The sequence below is a fragment of the Prionailurus viverrinus genome, chromosome B3, assembly GCF_022837055.1.
Source record: "Prionailurus viverrinus isolate Anna chromosome B3, UM_Priviv_1.0, whole genome shotgun sequence".
Classification (NCBI taxonomy): domain Eukaryota; kingdom Metazoa; phylum Chordata; class Mammalia; order Carnivora; family Felidae; genus Prionailurus; species Prionailurus viverrinus.
In genome coordinates this window covers 79,537,909-79,559,416 of record NC_062566.1, presented here as the reverse complement: position 1 = coordinate 79,559,416, position 21,508 = coordinate 79,537,909, and the positions used below count along the sequence as shown (strand labels likewise).

The window sequence follows — 21,508 nt, the reverse complement described above, 5'->3', positions numbered from 1 at the left end:
CAACAGTTGACCTTCGGGAAGCCACAGAGAGACCCCAGCCTCTAATGTCACCATCTACAGGCAGAGACCAGCAGACAGGCACCAAAGATAAAACCTCAACCACCTTCACTGGATGTGCCTGATGAGATGTGGAGGTGTGGAATCCCTGGGGACCTAGCTTTGGCGCTTTGGGGGACTAGCAGGGTGAGGGGTGGAGGGGGGAGGTGGGTTTTGGCATCCAGCAAATGCAAGAGTGGGCCCTAGCATGGCCGACGCTTCCTGTCCGGGGTGTCATGGGGAGTGGCCGGGTGCTTCCAAGGTACGGCCCCACATCCTTGCAGACACAGCAGTGCCTGCCACCCAGTCAGGCAGTGGCGACACAGGCAAGGGAAGGCCACGTAGATGTGACCTGTTGTGCCTCTGTGGGACTTTCACTGGGTGGGTGGGCACACACCCGAGGGGATGTTAAAATACATGGAGCCAGGGCAAGGAGTCCAACCCCGGCACTGGTGTTCTCTTCTCCCCGGCCTTTGACTCCAGTGCCTCTCCAGGAAGTCCAAAGCACCTTGGCCTATTTCAGGAAGTAACCACCTCCCTCAAAGGAATCCAGGTCGGTGCGCACAGGAGGGTCAAAGGAGCCAGGCCACCAGACTGGCCGACACGGCTGGGTATCAGTCGGCCTCATCATGCCCTGAAACATGGAGCTGTGCCAAAAAGTAAAGCAATGTGCCACTGATGTGGACATGTCAAGCACACAAGAGCCATTTTGAAAGGGTTCCCACTGGCCAAATCGAGATCATGATAATAATCGATCATAGGGGTTAAGCGTCTGACTTCGGCTCAGGTTATGATCTCACGGTCTGCGAGTTCAAGCCCCATGTCAGGCTCTGTGCTGACAGCTCAGAGCCTGGAGCCTGTTTCAGATTCCGTGTCTCCCTCTCTCTCTGTCCCTCCCCTGTTCATGCTCTGTCTCTCTCTGTCTCAAAAATAAATAAACGTTAAAAAAAAATTTTTTTTAAATAAAACAAAAAAATAATGGATCATAATCCGTGGAGTAAAACTGGTGCAGGGCCTAAATACAATCACACATCAGTATCCGTGAACGCTAAGCACCACCGGATCTTGGCCTCCAGATACACAAAATGGAAAAAAAAAAAAAAAAAAAAAAAAAAAAAAAAGGAACCAGGGCTCCTTGGAGACCCACCTAGCCACTTCTTTGGGTTTTCATGTTACTATGGGGTCAAGGAGACCCACCTAGCCACTTCTTTGGGTTTTCATGTTACTATGGGGTCTCCCACGTACATGGAAAAAATCTGTATGCTTTCCTTCTGATATTCTGTTTTACGTCCAATTTAATTCTCAGGCCCTGCTGGAGACCCTAACAGGGTAAAAGTAAAGTTCTGTCTCCCCTACACCTTGAACCAGAGTGAAGCATGATGGAAGAACAGAAGAGGAAGGCATGGGAGAAAACTAAGGTGCATACCCCTGACTTACCTTTTTCTGATGGTTTGTAAAATGATCCCATTCTTCTAAAGTGAGAAGGGGCTGAACCAGGCTAGGTTGGAGGCCGATGGGGTAGACTGGTGGGTGGATCCTCACAAACTGTGAGATCGTGACCTGAGCGGAAATCAAGAGTCAGGATGCTTGACTGGACTGAGCCACCCAGGCGCCCCAGAAACTTTTTTTTTTTTTTTAACCCCGCGATCTAGAAGTTAATTAATGAAGCATATACTAAAAGCCTATTATGCCGCCATGCACTGTTGTAGCCAAGTATGGAATGGAGCAATCAACAAAATAGACAAGAATCTCTGGCCTCGTGGAACTTACCTCTCAGGGGGTATAGTTAGAAAACTAAAATGCAGGGGTCCTGGGTAGCTCAGTCCGCTAAAGCGTGGGGTTTGGGCTCAGGTCCTGAACTCACGGTTGGTGAGTTCGAGCCACGGATCTGGCTCTGTGCTGACAGTTCAGAGCCTGGAGCCTGCTTCAGATTCTGGGGCTCCCTCTTTCTCTGCTCCTTCCCCGCTCACGCTTGCTGTCTCGGAAACCAAACGCTAAAAATTTTTCGGAAAAAAGACAAAGCTAATAAGATGTTAGATCGGTTCTCCAAGCGTCTCTGGGATCAACTGGGAATCCTGTACTACAGAAGGGGCTGCTATCTAGAGCTTGGCGGATTCCGTGAAAGTAAGGTCTCTATAAAACGTTGCTGCGTTTCGCGGTCGTAACCAGCCAGCCCCCGCGGGACTAGGCGATGCTGAAACTGTGGGCCCAGGAGCACGCGTTGAAAAGCGCCTTAAGAAAACAACGCGAGAGAAGAATCAAAAGAAAAAACAAAACAGCAAACCCCAAGACACTGCCGAGACCGCTGTCCCGACGCCATAGGCGTAACTGTGGAGAACTGAACGTCCAGAAAAATCGCTTTTGCGCCAACGCGGGCAAGAAAAGCCGTTTCTGTTCTTCGCAAACCCAGATAACCAGGGGAAAGCGCGAACGCAGTCCCCCACTACCACAAATTATGCAGTCGAGTTTCCCACATTTGGGGAAATCGCAGGGGTCAGCACATCCGGAGTGCAATGGATAAGCCTCGCCCTGGGAAAACCACCTTCGTGATCATGGTATCTCCCCTGCCAGGTAAGTATGAGTTGCTCGCCCCGCCTCGACCCACACCCTCGCGCTCGCCACGCTTCTTACACACGGTCACTTGCCCCACGCGGCTTCCGCGCCCCGGATGCCCGCAGCCCCCCTCAGCTCCAACCTCTCCCGTCCGCAAAACAACCTCGGGCGCCTTTGCCTAGTCCCCACGCGGGACGTGCGCGCCCAGGCTGTCCGGGACCGGCAGCCAATGCGCGCATGCTCATCTACATACGCCACGCCCTGTCGCCGGAGTGGGCGGAGGAACTTCACACCCTTGGGGGACGAAAGTAGAAGAACCGGGGGAGGCCTGGCTGTGATTCTTCCAGTTAAAATGAACATTAGTTTGTAGTTCTCTTATTTATTTTATTTATTTGTTTTTTTAATTATGACGTGGATTCATGAGCAGATGGCTAAGAAAGGTTTCTCCAGACGTTTCAGTGCAAAAAGGTGTTGTTATTATACGTAGCACCAGCACAGCACCCGGTGGGCAGGCAGAAAGAGCTGCACTGGGCTTGTGAGGAGTGACTTGATGATATATTTTTAAATTTGTGGAGGGAGGGGGGGATAGAGATAAAGTAAGTTTCCAAGGAATTTTGAAGCAAGGCTTTCAGGACCCTGAGGGGCTAGCTGCTGTCATGGTAAGGTTGCTTTTAGTTTTTAACGAAATATAAACATTAAGGCACTACGGCAGCCGTGAGCTCCTTGAGGAAGGTCACGCTCTGCATGTTTCAGCTCTCTATCAGTGGGCTGCAAGCTGTAAGGAGATCTAGTTTAAGCTACGTTTCTCTTGCCTTTGTTTCCCTCATCCATCTGTACACCCATGTAGGGCTAGAACTCTTCACTCAGAGCCCCATGGTCTACCAACTGAGCCAGCCAGGCACTGCACAGCAGTTTGCAGTTTGCAGTTGGATTGAGGGGTTTGATTTTGTCACCGTTTTTTTCTAACATTTTCCCCACTGAGAAATCACAGTCTTTGCAAAGGCTGGTGAGCCCTCGTTTGGGTTTTCTAGTTTGTTTACTTGTTTCTTTGGCTGACCTTGTGGCCTCCAGGAGGTTAGGACAGGGTTGCTTGACTTGTGGGTTCGCTTTAGGTATGACACATCGACTGTGTTAAGTGGGGGGGGGGGGAAGGCCCCCAAATATATGTAGTATGCTACCGTTTGTGTAGGAAAAGTGTGAAAACAAGAAAATTATACAGTCTTGCCAAAAGAAACAGAAGACTAGGGACACCTGGGTGTCTGACTCTTGACTTCAGGTCAGGTCAGGTCAGGATCCCAGGGTCGTGGGCTGGGCACTGAGTGTGGAGCTTGCTTAAGATTCTCTCTCTCCCCCTCTGCCCCTCTCCCCTTCTCCCCGACTAGCACTCTCTAAATAGATAAATGATGAAATTGCCTGGGGGGGGGGGGGGGAGTGGAAGGAGAGAGTGATGCTTTTCTGAGTACACCTTTCTCTGTAATTTTGACTTTTGGAATTCTATTAATATTTTACATATATTTTTAAATCACAGGGGGAACATCCCTAACGTTGAACATAAGCATAACCGAACCTAGCGATCTGAGATGAATAGTGTAGCCACACTGGAAGAAAAAAAAATAACCAACTGAAATGACTTTTGGGCGCAGTGCATCGACTATAAACATCTTCAAGTCCAAAGACAAGAACTGCAAACACATACTGAACTGTCCCATAGTAGGTTTGTATTTCATAGCTGTATGGTCGTAACAGTTCTGTAACAACGTTGTGTATATTGTAGGATTGAGCTAATGACTAAATGGATGTTGGGAGTCAAGGTTCTTACTGTTGGAGAAAGGAGATACAAACAAATATGGAATGATGGTCCGCCTGGGTGGCTCAGTCTGTTGAGCGGATATCCGACTCTTGATTTCAGCTCAGGTCATGATCTCACGGTTCATGAGTTTGGGCCCTCCGTCGGGCTCTGTGCTGATGGCTCAGAGCCTGGAGCCTGCTTCAGATTCTGTCCATCTGTCTGTCTGTCTGTCTGTCTCTCTCTCTCTCTCTCTCTGCCCCTGCTCATGCTCTGTCTCTCTTGCTCTCAAAAATAAATAAACATTTGGGGCACCTGGGTGGCTCAGTCGGTTAAGCGCCTGACTTTCGCTCAGGTCACGATCTCGCGGTTCATGGGTTCAAGCCCCACATCGGGCTCTGCGCTGACGGCTCGGAGCCTGGAGCCTGCTTTGAATTGATTCTGTGTCTCCCTTTCTCTCTGCCCCTCCCCTGCTCATGCTCTCTCGCTCTCTCGCTCTCTCGCTCTCTCGCTCTCTCTCTCACAAAAATAAACATTTAAAAAATAAATAAATAAACATTAAAAACAAAACCAAAAACACGGGGTGCCTGGGTGGCTTAGTCGGTTAGTTGGTTAAGCGTTCAACTTCAGCTCAGGTCATGATCTCACGGTTTGTGAGTTCGAGCCCCTCATCAGGCTCTGTGCTGACAGCTCGGAGCCTGGAGCCTGTTTATTCTGTGTCTCCCTCTCTCTCTCTCTGTCCCTCCCCTGCTTGTGATCGGTCTCTCTCTCTCTCTCTCTCTCTCTCAAAAATAAATAAACGTTAAAAAAATTAAAGCAAGCAAACAAACAAATATGGAATGGTGGAGGGCAAGGAGGACCCACTTGCATAAAATTGAGAGTTGGAATTTAAGGTACTGGTGTGGGCTCATTATTTATTTTTTTAATTTTTTTTTTTTTTTAAAGAGAGAGAAGGAGCGAGTGGGGGAGAGGGCATAGAGAGAGGGAGAGAGAATTTTCTTTACGTTTATTAATTTATTTTGAGAGGGGGGAGAGGGGCAGAGACAGAGGTAGAGAGAATCTTAAGCAGGTTCCACACCTAGCAGGGAGCCGGAGGCAGGGCTCAATATCATGACCCCAAGGTTATGACCTGAGCCAAAATCAAGAGACGGATGCTTAACCAACTGAACCACCCACGTAGCTGTCCCTGGGCTCATTGTTTTTAATCTACATCTGTAGACAGGTGATAGGAAATACACATATTCTCTACCTCTATCCACTGAAGGGGCCTAGAGGCAAAGACAGTAGCATTAGACATACCTACCGCCTTGATCTTGCTTCCTTTCTTTTTCTTTTTTCTTTTTTTCTTTTCTTTCTGTCTCCTCCTCCTCCTCCTCCTCCTGCTCTTAATGTTTATTTGTTTAACGTTTATTTGTTTTTGAGACAATGTGTGAGCGGGGGAGGGGCAGAGAGAGGGGGGCTGAGGATCCAAAGCGGGCCGAACTCACCAACCGAACCCGTGAGATCACGACCTGAGCCAAAGTCGGCCGCCCAACCGACTGCGCCACGCAGGCGCCCCTTGATCTTGTTTTCTAAAACCACTCCCCACTAAAAAGAACCAGGCCTCTTTGGAGAAATAGATAATTTTCACGAGCCAAGACAGATACATAATGGCCCTGGAACATCTTGTGCCAGAAGACACGGAAATGCTCCAAAAATGCTATGGACATGTCCGAAGGACACCGTAGGCACCCTGAAGGGGTTTTTATAGGCCCGATCTGAGAACATTAGAACATCAAAATAAATTTCAAAACAGTTTTGGGTTACAAACAACTGAACAAAATAACAACCATGAGTTCGTATCGTTAGCACACAGGGAAGGAGGGAAAGTCCTACCTTACGATGCCAGCTGATAACTGAAGAATGAATGATGGCATTAGAAAATGGACATTTGGCAATCATAACGCAAGAGCCATCAGTGGATGCTAAAAACTGTTGTGTTAAACAGGATATTCACATATCCTCAAATTATCTCCATACAAATCACTTAATAATTACAAAGGGAAAACTTGATGAACACCTCCAGTGGCCGACAGTTGCAGTGCTGGCCCCAGTACCCAGGTGCTTCTGCAACACCCCAGCCTACTGACTTTGGCCTTCGCTATGTGACTTGCTTTGGCTAATGGGACATTAGTAAATGGGATGCAAGCAGAAGGTTGAAAATCACTTGCTCACTAAGACTGGCCCTCACTTGCCTGTCCTGAGGCCACCATGAGAAGAAGCCTGGGTTAGCCCGTTGGAGGATGACATCGCCGGAGTGAACGTGAACCGTGTCTGCCGAAGTCCCCTAGACCGACTAGGCCCCAGGTGACCTGCAGGCTGGCCGCCGCGGCTCCAGCGATCCCGCTTGAGACCGGCAGAACTGCCCGGTGGAACCCAGCCAGAATCGCTGATCCACAGAATTGTGAGCAAGTGAAACGGTCATTATTTCCAATCGCTAAGTTTTACGGCAATCTGTTACACAGAGACGGGTAACCGATACACCTCCTTCACTAAGTAGTCGATGTTAACCCCACCAGTAATAGAACAAACTGCCTTCACGTGCCTCCAAACGTGGTGCCCAGAGGAGGCCTGTATACATCTGCTAGGTCTGTCATAATAAAATACCACCAACTGGGTGGCTTAAAAAAACAGAAGTGTCTTCTCTCACAGTTCTGGAAGCTAGAGGTCCAAAAGCAAGGTGCCAGCAGGGCCATACTCTCTCTCTGAGGCTCTGAGTGGAATCGTCCCCCGTTACTCCCCAGCTCCCGGTGGTGACAAGCCAAGCCTTGGCTCGCTTGCGGCTACATCACTACACTCTCTGCTTCTGCCATCGCATGGTGTTCTGTCAGCGAGTCTCTTCACGTTGCCGTCTTCCTCGCGTAAGGAAAACAGTCACATTGGATCAGGGCCCGCTCGAGTGACCTCACCTTCACCCGACTGTATCTGCAAAGATCAGATTTCCAAAGAAGGTCACAGTCCTAGGTACCAGGACTTAGGACTTCAACATATTTTTTTGGAGGGACACAAACCAACCCATAACAGACACGGTATCATTTACGTAGCCTTCGTGTCAAAAATGCAAGTACAAAAATGTACTTGCGAGGGAAGCCAGGACAACTCAAAAACTGAAGGACGGTCTCCAAAATGACTGGCCCGTAGCGTTCAAAAAAGGCCTGCATCATGAAATGCAAAGAACTACCTGGGAACTATTTCAGATAAAGAGACATGACAACTGAATGCAACACATGATTTTGAATTTTCCTTTGCTCTAAAGGACATTATTGGGACAATTGATGGAAAAGGGAATAACGTCTGTAGAGTAGTAAGATTGTATCAATGTTCATTTCTTGGTTTTGATAATTCTCCTGGGGTTAGGGAAGAGAACCATTTGTTTGTTTTGAGGAGTAGTACACCCTAAGAAAGGAAACTTCCTGAAACAACTAACAATCCAAAACGTGGGCCACCTGGGTGCTCAGTCCCTTAAGGGAACGAGCCTTGGTCATGATCTCACGGTTGGGGGCGGGGAGGGGGCGGAGAGGGGGCTCGGTGCGCGTGGGGCTCCCCGCTGACAGCACGGAGCCTGCTTGGGATTCTCCCTCTCCCCTGCTCTCGCCCCGTCCTCCCGCGCTCTCTCTCAAAATAAATTAAAAAACAAAAGAAAAGAAAAGTAAAGTAAAAGGACGTACAACACGTTAACTCGGATCTTGATGCTGCTAGAACCTCAGAGAAGTCTTTGCTGACCCAATAATCTCTAGTCCTGTCTCTTGCCTTGCTTTGCTCCAGGGACCCGATCACCCAGGAACACACAACACTTCAATCATTTTGCTCCTATCTGAAGAGGATATTTACCTTTACCTCCACTCGATCTCCGGAAAGAATCTTCTTGTACAGAAGAGGAAAAGACAAATCCGGGCAGGCTGAAAGAGGCAGCCGAAGCCCACAGGATGAAAACGTGATATTTCCGTTCATTTGATTTTCGGAGACCATTGGACGCCCCTCCCCAGCCCACACATCTACTCTTGAGAATGGACGCCTTGTCCTGACTGACGCCCTCTGTTCAAATTTTCTTTTCGTTGTCGCAAGATTAGGTTACTACGTAATCCGAAAGGTCATACTGAGGATTAAGACAATTTCGTGTTAAATTGGTGACAAAACTCTTAGTATTTAAGGTTGAGTTGATTCTCTGTTGCGCATTGCATGTAATTTTCGTTGCAAGGAAGGGGAGACTTAACCCACCGCCTGGGTGGGGCCTGCAGCTTCTGGACGCCGCGGGACCCCGTCTTCTCGGGTCTCCCCTCCGGTCCCGACTCCTCGCCGCCCTCCCCCCATCCTTCGCTCCAGGCACCGGCGGTCTGCCGGGACACTAGCACATCCGTTGTCCCAGAGCTGGAGCCGCGACGCGGGGAAGCGCGCGACAAGGCGTGGCGTATGTAGATGAACAAGCGCGCAGAGGCTGCCGGTCCCGGACCGCCTGGGCGCGCACGTCCCGCGTGGGGGCTAGGCAAAGGCGCCCGAGGTTGTTTTGCGGACGGGAGAGGTTGGAGCTGAGGGGGGCTGCGGGCATCCGGGGCGCGGAAGCCGCGTGGGGCAAGTGACCGTGTGTAAGAAGCGTGGCGAGCGCGAGGGTGTGGGTCGAGGCGGGGCGAGCAACTCATACTTACCTGGCAGGGGAGATACCATGATCACGAAGGTGGTTTTCCCAGGGCGAGGCTTATCCATTGCACTCCGGATGTGCTGACCCCTGCGATTTCCCCAAATGTGGGAAACTCGACTGCATAATTTGTGGTAGTGGGGGACTGCGTTCGCGCTTTCCCCTGGCTTCTCGTAGTCTGAATGAAAGAGTTTGGGTTTAGCTACGCGGCGACGTGGGGTTGTGTGCCTCAGCCTCGCACCAACAGTACGGCCGCGCTGTTGCTGTGGCGTTATTTCTCGTAGTATACGCGTCCCGGGACGCCCCAAACAATCCTGCAGGAAAGTAGTAGAAGCGCGCTTCTCCGCTTTTGCTTGGCTTTGTTTCGCTTTTCTTTGCCTCGTTTTCCGCCAATTGTAGCCCGCGTCCTGCGGCAGCACGGAGAAGATTTTTCCGGTCGCCTGAGAACGTGGTGATAGGCGAGCACGTCAGGGCTTGCGGGGGGCCAGGAGACGGCGCAGAAGTACGTCTGCGCTTCGTGGTCGTTTTCTTTTCTTTGTACGTCCTGCGACACCTCGTCCCCCGCCCCCCCCCCCCCCCCCCCCAGCAGTGTCTCCTTGAAATCCACCACCCTGCTCTGTTAACTTGTGCGTAGTGCCTCACTTCAAAAAGGTCTGTTTGAGCTCAACTTCTGTAGCAGTTCACCACGGAATCTGTGTTGTAGGCGCTTTCCCAAACTAGGGGCAGAGGAGAAACTCGCCCAGTCTTTAAGCCTCACGGGCCTTAGCGGCCCGGGGACCCCCACTTTCTTTCGCAATTTCCTTTCTTTACCATCCTCCACCTTCACTGCCACCGACCCCGCCACCTTCATTCCTCCTGGGTCGTTCATTCCTACTGCTCGCGTCACTCTCTTCCCCTCAGAACGTGCAGTAAAGACACTCTGTGGGAGAAACCCTGTACTACTACCCAGTGCAGGGCTTTGTCTCTGTTAGTGGGCGTCTTCCTCTTTCTCCTTTGTGTCCCCCAGGCACAAGATGGTCCCTAAATGTTTCGTAAATGCCACACCACGAGAGTATTGAAACCAGTTTTTGGTTTGGTTTGGTTTTACGGCGAACCAGCAGCTGAGCTGCGGAATACTTCCATTGTTCTGGAGGTACAAAGTAGCATCTTTCCTAAAGTATGCCCTTGAGGGAGTAACCTACATTCTTCACCTTCTTTGTGTGTTTTGTGACAAGGTCCTTCCTTGGATAGTGCGGTCAACTCATTTATGTGTGTTTTTGTTAAGCACCCTGCCCCACACTAATATGTAACTTGCTGCTTCCACTCTACCCCCACCCCAACAGACACCGTAAACATGTAAACCAGGGACCAAGGGATGTACCTACCACTCTCCTACCCTTGCCCGGAATAAGGCCCCCTTGGTACAAACAAGCAGATTAGCGGATGGATAGGTGCGACACTGTATTACTGCCTTTTGCCCCGTACTTGCTGTTTCTTAGCATTTACACAGCACCGTCACGTTTTCAAAGCACTGTACCAATGTTTATTTATCCTCACAACACCCCTGTGAGGTAGGTAGGTCAGTATGTCCTTTGTAGTAGAGAAACTGAGGCAGACAGAGGTCAAGCGAACCAAACCTGCCTAGGCCACGAGGGCAGACGGCGAAGGGACTGCACCCGAGTCCCGAAGCCAGGGCTCTCTGTCCCGTTTATCCACTGGTGAGCATCGCGTGGGCGTCTTCTCACCAGTGAAGGGGACAGACAGGAAGACCAAAGACACAGATTTCTCAAGCAAACGGGGGGGGGGGGGGGGGGGGGGGGTAGTACAAACGACATCAGGGAATAACCAGGGAACAACGCCAGTGAAAGAGAGAAACGTGAACCAGCACACCAGTAAGGCAAGAGAACATGCCGGAGAGCAAGGCTGGGATCATGGTGACTACGCAGAAGACCTAGACCAGGGGTGGGGAAAATGTAAACGAGGAACCCACCTACAAGGTGACCAACCCAAATACCTGTGGTTTCCAACTGGAAGAAAAGTTAGACAGTGAAAAAAACCAAACCACACAATCGAATTTTAAATTAGAAATGACGTGGCGATAATTCACATTAAAAAGGCCAATCGTATTTGTATTGTAACTAGTACCCTTTTTGGAGCCTTCCATTCCAAATATTCCAATCTCCACCCCCCCCCCCCCCCCCCCCCCCCACGAGGGCTGTTCCTTACAGCACTCTTTCTCTCTCCATACCAATCCGTACACTAGTAGAACTATCAAGTGGCTCGATGGCGTGTCTCAGGGTTAACTGGCCCGGCTAGGGATGGAATTCAGGAAACCATCACAGACGGACCATTCTGTCTGCCTCCTGTATTTTAGAAACAGCTGTTTCGAACCTGCCTCTGCCCAATTCCATCTTCTAGGAAAGGCTGAGAGCACACAGAGAAGCAGTTCATTCTTTCGTAAGGGGATTGGTGAACCTGGTTCAACATGCCATTTTCAGAGAAAAAAGACAGAAGACCTGCACTGTAAAGCATAACGAAGGAGTAGATTGATTATAGCTACTCCAAATTTTAGAGTGATACAATGACCACAGAGTTAAAAACTATCACTGTTACCACGGTTTATTTGACAATAGTCGGTTTAGTCTACAAGTTTAAGGCAAACATACTAATGCAGTCGCTTTTCATCAGAAATCATACTTACAAAGATTACATAAAGTCTGTCCCAAAACTTCTAAGAAATGTTCATTAATTAAAAATAAGTCTGATTAAGATGCTTTTACCAGGATACATGGATGAACTAAGGTGGCATACAATGTTTTTAAAAAAACAAAACAAAACAAAACATAACAAAAACACCAAAAGAAAACACAAGGTAATGGCAACCTTTATCTTGTCTGAACAATGCATCTTTGAAAGGGTTAAACATCAGAAATTACTTAAAGGGAAATAAGATTGGCAGCCATAAGGAACGCTATTCAGAAAATAAAGACCGTTACAGAGGCTACTTAAAAAAGGACTGAACGCTGGGCTTCGGAAGAGGAGGAGCGCACGGTGATGGACAACCGTCCCAGGGAGCACACGGGGAGCTGCAGGAGGGCAGCGTTCCACCACACAGACGGACGGACGGACCCGCAAAACCCGTGGACGGCACCGCTCCATCGCTTCTCAGAAAAAAAGGAGAGTAGATGCACTTGGTCAGCTGTTTCTTTTGTTTCCAGTGAGCAGTAAATGCCTAATCTCATTAAGAAAACAAAAATAAAATCTGAAGGAAGGCAGCCCTTTTTAACCAAAGGCGGAGTGTGGCTTATGTGTCTCCATTTAACACTGCCAAGCAGTTCTGCAGCAACTGTAGGTTACCCTAAAAAGGAAGGAAAAATAAATCATGAAGTGCAGACAGCCTGGAAGAGTTGCAGTGAAAATATAACAGCGCTGGGAATCCCGTAACTAACGCCACCTTTATTAAGACAACAGAACTCCGGAAACAGCTACTCACTATCCACACACGTACGGGTTTAAAGACATAAAACCGTATCCTTTGTTTCACGTGCAAGGTTTTCCACACACCAGATTTCTTCAGGGCATTTCCGTCTAGATCAGTATTATGGTGTTGAATCACTCGGCATGATTCTAACGAGGGATGAAACATGCCCTGTGTGTCCAAGTCAAACTACCGGACGTTTTGCAAGGCCGGTTCTTATCCCTTTCCTCTAGCCGTTAAAATCTGTGTATCAGGGTAGAGGCATATTAAATTATAACGTACGCTTTCAGGACTAAAGTAGTGAGTGATACCAGTTTTTATACACATAGCCGTAAGTTCCCGTACAACGGCATTCTGTAACATTCAGACAGGCCTACGTACCCATTTGTAAAACATGGGCGCTGGCATCCAAATTTAGACACGTGTCCGGACAAATGTAAGCATATGTGGATGACACCGATAAATACACGGGGTAAAGGAAAACCTCTTCCTTCCAGTAAGTAGAAAGCCAACTAAAACGATGGGATTAGAAAAGTGACCGTCTGGCAGCCACCGCAATAATCGACGGAGGCAAAAGTCATGAACGGTGGCTTTGAGCATAAGGCTGAAATGCCAATACCGTAGCCATTAGGTACGCGCGGCGATGGAAAATTTAAATTTCTGTTAATAGTAGTTAAATAAAAACTCAGTTTCTCAGTTGCACCACCCACATTTCAAGTGTAGGCGTTTGACGGCCACGTGTGGCTACTTAGTGGCTACCGTACCAGACAGTGCTGATGACAGGACACTTCCATCATCACACAAAATTCGGTGGGACAGTGCTGGGTAAGCGATGGGGTATTTACACAGTCCCAAGGATCTCCCCGCAGAATACTTCTTCATTTCAAAGTGTTAAATAGTAACTTGGCCACTGAGAAACCTGCAGACATCATCACTTGAGCCAAATGATCAAAGTCAGACACTGCCAGCGAGGCAACTCATCGACGGCACGTACCTCCTGAAAGGATGCAACAACGAGAAGGTCCGAGCACCACTTCTGGGCGATTCCCGCCACAGGTGGGGAATCTAAACTCAATAACTAGACGAACCCAAAGCGAGGGACATTTTATAGACCTGTGCTTTTCAGTGTCCAATGTTATGAAATACAAAGACTCAGGAACTTTCCGGGTTCAGGAAGTCTAAAACGACACGTGCGGGGGGTGCGGGGCGGGGAGGGCACCTGGCTGGCCCAGTTGGTAGAGCGCGCGACTCTCGACTCTCTCGATCCTGGGGGTCGTGAATTCAAGCCCTACAGCGGGTGTAGAGCTCATCCCAAGAAAAACGAAAAGTCACGCCCGGGTGGCTCTGTCGGTTAAGTGTCCGACTCTCGGTTTCTGCTCAGGTCACAATCTCACGGTCTCGGTTTCGTGAGTTGGAGCCCTCCCCCACCCCACCCTGCGCCCGGGGCTCTGCGTTGACAGCGCTGGAGCCTGCCTTGGGATTCTCCCTCTTTCTCTCTCTCTCTCTCGCTCTCGCTCTCGCTCTCTCGCTCGCTCGCTCGCTCTGCCTCTCCCCTTCTCCCACGTGTGCGCTCGCGCTCTCTCTCGCTCGCTCTCTCAAAATAAATACATAAACTTAAAAAATAAATAAAAAGACCTGTGCGCCAAATGTCATGTATTATCTTGAGGATCCTTTTGCCACTAAAGACATTATTCATTATTAGACAACTGGTGGCATAAAAGTCTGTGGATTAGATAATGGTACTGTATCCATAGTAATTTCCTGATCTTTGTAATTGCTCCAAGTACTCAAGAGAATTATTTGGTGTTAGGAAATCGACACTGAAGTGTTTAAGAGCCAAGAGGCTTCCTAGCTGCAACCTAAATGGTTTAAGACAAAAACAGGTATGTATAAGGGTAGGGGTGTGGGGTGTGTGTGTACTGTGTAAAGAGGAAAAGTAAAGAGGGAGGGAGGAAGAGGGGGAGGGGAGGACAGAGCGAACATGACAATATGCACATTTGAGGACCCTAGTGACAACTATCCAGGGATTCTTTGTACTTTTCTTGCAACTTTACTGAGCGCCTGAAATTGGGGGAACATAAACATTTAAGAATTTCAAGTGCCCCAGTAACTGTCCATGTTGTGCCAGTAGAACGATGGATTCTGAGCCTGTCTGTATTTCCGACATGATCTTCTTAAAGGTATATCCCTCCAGTGGGACGAAGTCCAAGGATACACATCCTGCACTTGACACACTGCCAACGCCCTCCAGAAGGGTGTGCCCTGGTCCACACTTACCCACCAGGCACGAGGACTCCACGCCCTCATAGGCAGCAGTAGCATCACCTTTTTTTTTTTTTTTCACTGCCTTTATCATACATTCTATGCTTCATTAATAAAGTATCTGAGACTATCTTCAAGGACACAAAAGTGACCAAATGACCTAATTTTCTGTTATAACCAGGTTCCAATACATGGCAAGACATATCCCGGTTATAACGAGTGAAATCCAAAGTAGTTTTAAACCATCTGGATGTAAATTTAACCAATGTCTAATCTCTTTGGAATGACTTCTATGGATTCTGGGACCAAAATGGGACTTTGTTCAGATTTGCAAAATCATCAAGAAACCTCAGACGAGAGGGCAGGGTTTCTCAACCTCGGCGTTTTTTTCTTTTTTTTAAGCTTTATTTATTATTTTTTTTAAATGTTTATTTTATTTTATTTTTGAGAGAGAGACAGAGAGGGGGGCGGGGGGAGAGAATCCCAAGCACGCTCCACGGTTATCAGTGCAGAGCTGGACACGGGGCTCGAACTCACAAACCCGTGAGATCATGACACGAACGGAAACCAAGAGTCAGACGCTTCACTGACTGAGCCACCCAGGCGCCCCAAGTTTTGTTTATTAAAGTAATCTCTCTACCCCCAACGTGGGGCTTGAACTGGCGACTCCGAGATCGAGAGTCACACGCTCTTCCGACGAGCCAGCCAGGCACCACCCACCCTACCCCCCATTTAAAAGAAGATTTTATTTTATCATTATTTTTAAAATTTATTGTCATTTTCTTAGGTAGGTCAAGAGGCGGATGCTTGACTGACTGAGCCACCCAGGCGCCCCTGAACGATTTTATTTTTAAAGTCATCTCTACACCCGACGTGGGGCTCGGACCTACAACCCTGAGAACACCAGTTGCACGCTCCACCGACTGAGCCATCCAGTCTCAGTGTCCCTCAGTCTCGGCACACTTGACGTATTTGGGGCTGTCGAATCCTTTCTAATAATGGGGACTCTCCTGTGCCCTGTCAAAAGTTTAGCAGCATTCCTGCCCTCTGCGCCCTACATACCGGTCGTAAACCCACCCATCCTCCGTTGTGACTACCAGACATGTCTCCAGAAATTGCTAAATGTCTCCCGGGAGGCAAAACTGCCTCTCGTTGAGAGAGCCACTGGAGCAGAAGACCCATCAGAGAACACATTTCAGAAAGGACCTGAAAAGCACAGAAATCTGGAAACCAGAGGCTGACAACCATCTACATAGTAAGGGTCAGCAAACTTTCTGTAAAGGGCTTAAACACGTAGTCAACGTTTTAGACTTTGAGAGACATGTGGTCTCTGTTTTGCTGTAGTAGCATGAAAGCAACCAGAGACGGAGCACAAAGGAACGAGCTTGGCTGTATTCCAGTAAAACTTCACTTACAGATGAAATCTAAATGTCACGTAATTATCACGTGTCACGAAATACTATTCTTTGGCCTTTTTTCAAAGAACCACTGAGGGGCACCTGGGTGGCTCAGTCGGTCAAGCGTCGTCCGACTCTCGATTTCGGCTCAGGTCATGATCTCACGGTTGGTCGTGAGATCAGCCCCGCCTGGGATTCTGCACTGGGCGTGGAGCCTGCTTAACATACTCTCTCCCCGGGACACCTGGGTGGCTCTTTCGGGTAGGTGTCTGACTCTTGGGTTTCGGCTCAGGTCATGGTCTGGCGGTTAGGGAGTTCAAGCCCTGCATCGGGCTTCACGCTGACAGTGAGGAGCCTGCATGGTGTTCTTTCTCTCTCTCTCTCTCTCTCTCTCTCTCTCTCTGCCCCTTCCCTGCTCGTGCTCTATCTCTCTCTCCCTCTCAAAAAACCAACGCCATTCTTGGCTCACAGGCTACACAAAAACAGACAGGCTGTAATCTGCTAATCCTTCCTTAAACCTGTTAACAAAATCCTGAAGAGATTTTGTAACCTCCTTACAAAGAAGAAACATAGTGAACATTAGAAACCAACACGGGTGCAGTAACAATAAATCGTGCCAACCTTATCGAAATATTTTCTTTTGAGAGGGTGATTAGACCAGGAAATCCTCAACATATAGCTTCATTGTAATGAGGAATTGGATACATCTTGTATCCATCACAGATAAAATGGAAACGGTTGATGATAGTATAAATAGGTGAATTCCTAGCTACCCAAATAGCCATCACCAAAGAATACTCATTAATAACTTAATATCAATTAGTATAGAAAGAAAGGGAGGGAACTAAAAATTCAGCCTTTTTGGGTACCGTGCACTTATCCGGTTAGATGAACCAATGTTGACTCCTTTGGTCCCGATCAATCTTTTAAAGTAAAACTTAGATGACGACATAAAAGGGAAGGTCATACAAACTACAAATGTCCATCACTTGGGAGTAATCACCACTCTCCTAGTCAACTACTATATGATCAAATCGAAGTTTCCAAAAGATCTCACGCTGGGCTCAAAACTAGCAAGCTACAATTTGACAGACATAACCGTGGCCTGCAACTTCATTTTAAAAATTAAACGCTCAGTACATGAAAAAGTTCTAGAGACCTGTTGCACGACCATGTGAATATACTTAACAAGGCTGAACCGTACACTTTAAAAGTGGGTAAGACGGTACATTTATGCGTTTTTTACCACAAAAATGAAAACTATTCCTACAAAGAATTAAACACACAACTATAGGTTGGAGGCTCGAAAACAGACCAAGAAGGAGGAGGAGAACAGGGAGAAGATGTGTGATTATGAGCCAAATCAAGCTGGTGTAAGATGGCGCTAAACAAAACAAGACAAAACACAAAAGAACCAAAAAACAAAAAAACCAAACCCTTATACGACAAGCAAAAAGAAAAAGAAAAAAAAGAAAAAAACACAAAAAAACCCTTATGCCTCTAAAACTGCCGTGAGGGGCGCCTGGGTGGCGCAGTCGGTTAAGCGTCCGACTTCAGCCAGGTCACGAGCTCGCGGTCCATGAGTTTGAGCCCCGCGTCAGGCTCTGGGCTGATGGCTCAGAGCCTGGAGCCTGTTTCCGATTCTGTGTCTCCCTCTCTCTCTGCCCCTCCCCCGTTCATGCTCTGTCTCTCTCTGTCCCAAAAATAAATAAACGTTGAAAAAAAAAATTAAAAAAAAAAACAAAAAAAACTGCCGTGAGGAGAAACGTGTACAATAATAAGTCCACGTGTGGGAAAGGTGTTTCCATTTCTGGGTGCAATATTGAAAAAAAATTTTAATGTTTATGTACTTATTTATTTTTTTTGAGAAAGAGAGAGACAGACATAGAGACGGAGAGAGACAGAGCATGAGCAGGGGAGGGGCAGAGAGAGAAAAGAGGGAGACACAGAATCCGAAGCAATTCCAGGCTCTGAGCTGTCAGCACAGAGCCCGACGTCGGGCTCGAACTCACCGACTGTGAGATCGTGAGCTCGTGAGATCGTGACCTGAGCCAAAGACAGAGGCCTACCCAACTGAGCCACCAAGGGGCCCCGGCATGCAATATTTGAAAACAGCAATGACCTAGTGTAATAATATAAAAAGCTTATTGAAATGTATGGGATAAAATATATTTAGCTCAAAGATGTCTAGCTTGTAGGAGAGAAAATATTCAAATATTTGAGGGTAATATATCCAAATGTTTCTGTGGGAGAAATTAAATTCATTTTTCTTTCTTTTTTTAAAGCCAACCCATTTATTTTGAGAGTTTGAGAGAGAGAGAGAGAGCGAGCGAGCGAGCGAGCGCACGAGCGGGGAGGGGCAGGGAGAGAGAGAACCCCAAGCAGACTCCACGCAGAGTTGGACGCAGGGCTCCTCCAGCTGACAAACTGTGAGACCATGACCTGACCGAAACCAAGAGTCGGACCCTCAAACGACAGAGCCACCCAGGCATCCGTCAAATTTATCTTTCTTATTTCACGTGACGAAACTCTGACCAATTTGTCAAAGTGACACAGAAGCGGATTTCTGTGCGTTATGGAGTGTCCCGGACGTCTTAGTGGAGTTTCAAGCTTTTTAATGACTTTCAAAGCGTAAATACTATAAATATATTTAAAAAAAAAAACAACACTAACAAGTTTATTTACATTTCTTTAACACTTCTAATTTGGGGAATTTTGAATATATTTTTACTTTCAGTCCTTCTGATTGAAGCCAGCAAATATTAAATTTTTAAAGAAGTTTTTATTAAAGATAGATTTATCTTTTTTAAGCAGTCACAAATGATACTGGTTTCCATATTAGGTACTAGGGTCTTGCAGAGCTGACCGCTTAGAGAAACTGTACGTATTATTCTTGCTTGAATTAGATGATCTTTAAGTTCGCTCGCAATTCTAAGATTCTCTAGTTCTAACCTTATTAGAAGGCTTGGGCCAAGCTTTATCTTAACTACAAGAAAGGGCTGAATCTGGAGGAAACAAACACTATAAAAAACGCTGGGCGAAGGATATTTATTTACTAACATTAAATTATTTTGAAGTACTAAAATGATCTTCAAAAATTAGCATTCCAATTATAATTCATTCTAATCCAGGAATGGTTCTTCCAATATCCCTCCAGAAAGAAACTGTCATTAAAGGATTATTATCAATTCCATAACTGACTCCTTCCTTCCTCCCTGCCTTCCTCTCTTTCTTTTTTTTTTTAAGTAATCTCTACACCCAACACCCAACGTGGGGCTCAAACTCACATCCAGGAGATCAAGGGTCACATGCTCCACCGAACGAGCCGGCCAGGCACCCCATAATTCATTCATTCGTTCATTCATTCATTCATTTCTTTCTTTTCTTTCTTTCTTTCTTTCTTTCTTTCTTTCTATCTTTCTCTCTCTCTCTCTCCCTCCCTCCCTCCCTCCCTCCCTCCCTTTTCTTTTTAATGTTTATTTTTTACTTTTGGCGGGGGAAGGGCACAGACCGGGGACAGAGGATCTGAAGGGGCCCCCCCCCCCCCGCACAGCCTAACGTGGGACTTGAAACTCACCAATCGTGAGGACCCAGGTGCCCCAAGACTGACTCATTTCTAAATTATAAGTCACGTAAACTATTAAACCTTGACTATGACACTAACCTTTGCATGCTTCAGTTCTAACTCTGCCAGTTCCACTAAATTTTTTCTGAATGCGGCAACTCTTCTCGTCTTAAAATCTATAAGTTCTGTGAACAAAAGAAATTAGGATTAACTCTTTAATTCACATAATAGTTGAAGGTATACCGTATAATTAAAGGTTAATATAACAGTACCTTGTTTTGCAGATTCAGATATTTTTTCAAATTTCTGACAACATAATTGTTGGGATGTCTCAGCCTGAAGAACATCTTTATTTTTCGCTCTTGCTTTATCCAGTGCTTTGTTAGCATTTTCATAATCCACTAGTGACCTAGATCTTCGATAGAGGAGATCCTATACAACAGAATGCTTCACAGTAAGACACGCTGCGTGTTTCCAACAGTTACGGGCAACCACCACCACCCCACTGCCCCCATCATCATCAGAGCTAACGCTTACGCCATGAAGATCACATGCCAGTCACCCTCCAAATGGTCTTTATAACAGCTTTATGGAGATGTAATTCACACACAGACACCTCGTTCCAAGTGCACAATTCACGGGTTTTTAGTGTGCTGGCAGAGTTGTATAACCATCGCCACCATCAATTTTGGAGCATTTTTGTCGATCAAAAAGAAACCCCACATCCATCAGCAGTCATTCTTCATTTCCTCCTTGCCACCCCCCAACCCTAGACAACCGTTGATCTGCTTTCTGTCTCTATAGATTTGCCTATTCTGGGCGTGCCATGAAAAAAAAAATGGAATCACGGCATATGTGGCCTTTTCTGTCTGGCTTTCTTCACACAGCGTAAAGTTTCGAGTTCATTCATGTTATAACTGAATCAGTACTTCATTCCTCTTGACTGCTAAATAATGTTTCGCCGTAAGGACAGACACACCACATGGATGTGTCCGTTCACCAGTGGAGAGACATTTGTTTGTTTCCACACTCTGCCTATTATGAATGATGCTGTTATGAACATTCGTGTATAAGTCTGTGTGTGAACATGTCTTCCTTTCTCTTTCTATCTCATTACTTAGGGGTGGAATTGCTGGGTCACTCGGTAATTCTACGTTCAACCTTTTGAGAAACTGCCAGACTGTTTTCCAAAGCGGCTGCGCCATTTTACATTTCTGCAGACGCTGTATGAGTGTCCCAATTTCTCCACATCCTTGGCAACGCTTATCTTTTTGATTAAAGCCACCTGGTGGTGTGAAGTGGTATCACGCTGTGGTTTTATTTTACAAAGATTTAATGAATTAATTATTGAAAACAATTTTTAAAAAAGGTTTATTCACTTTTGAGAGAGACAGAGACAGAGCAGAAGCGGGGGAGGGCAGAGAGAAAGGGAGACAGAATCTGAAGTAGGCTCCATGCTCTGAGCCGTCAGCTCAGAGCCCGATGCGGGGCTCGAATCCACAAACCATGAGACCATAACCTGAGCCAAAGTTGGATACCTAACCGAATAAGCCACCCAGGTGCCCCTTACTTATTAATTTTTTTTTTTAAGTTTATTTGTTTTGGGAGAGAGAACAAGAGTGGGTGGGGCAGATACAGAGGAGGAGAGAGAAAATCCCAAGTAGGCTCCACACTATCATCGTGGAGACTGATGTGGGGCTTGAGCTCATGAACAGTGGGTTCATGACCTGAGCCAAATACAAGAGTCAGACACTTATTCAACTGAGCCACCCAGGCACCA

The 21,508-nt window shown here is 47.1% G+C and overlaps 3 long non-coding RNA genes and 2 other non-coding genes across 6 annotated transcripts; 2 read left to right on the top strand and 3 right to left on the bottom strand.

Moving 5' to 3' along the window:
• Nucleotides 1–46: 46 nt before the first annotated feature.
• Nucleotides 47–8,300, top strand: LOC125167777 (uncharacterized). Its single transcript, XR_007152941.1, has 4 exons — nt 47–134; nt 1,343–1,454; nt 4,118–4,303; nt 8,180–8,300. It is a non-coding gene; the product is annotated as an uncharacterized LOC125167777 (long non-coding RNA).
• LOC125167778 (uncharacterized) lies at nt 960–2,647 on the bottom strand. The gene is made up of 3 exons (XR_007152942.1): nt 1,807–2,647; nt 1,234–1,596; nt 960–1,183 (listed from the first exon to the last, which is right to left on the bottom strand). It is a non-coding gene; the product is annotated as an uncharacterized LOC125167778 (long non-coding RNA).
• LOC125169204 (U1 spliceosomal RNA) lies at nt 2,452–2,615 on the bottom strand. The gene has a single exon (XR_007153524.1). It is a non-coding gene; the product is annotated as a U1 spliceosomal RNA (small nuclear RNA).
• A 749-nt stretch (nt 8,301–9,049) lies between the features above and the next one.
• LOC125169193 (U1 spliceosomal RNA) lies at nt 9,050–9,213 on the top strand. The gene has a single exon (XR_007153516.1). It is a non-coding gene; the product is annotated as a U1 spliceosomal RNA (small nuclear RNA).
• A 1,328-nt stretch (nt 9,214–10,541) lies between these two features.
• On the bottom strand, nt 10,542–21,044 carry LOC125167776 (uncharacterized). Of its 2 annotated transcripts, XR_007152940.1 has the most exons (4): nt 20,266–21,044; nt 20,001–20,160; nt 19,828–19,913; nt 10,542–12,384 (listed from the first exon to the last, which is right to left on the bottom strand). It is a non-coding gene; the product is annotated as an uncharacterized LOC125167776 (long non-coding RNA). The 2 variants fall into 2 exon arrangements; XR_007152939.1 differs by having other exon boundaries at nt 20,001–21,032.
• Nucleotides 21,045–21,508: the final 464 nt, after the last annotated feature.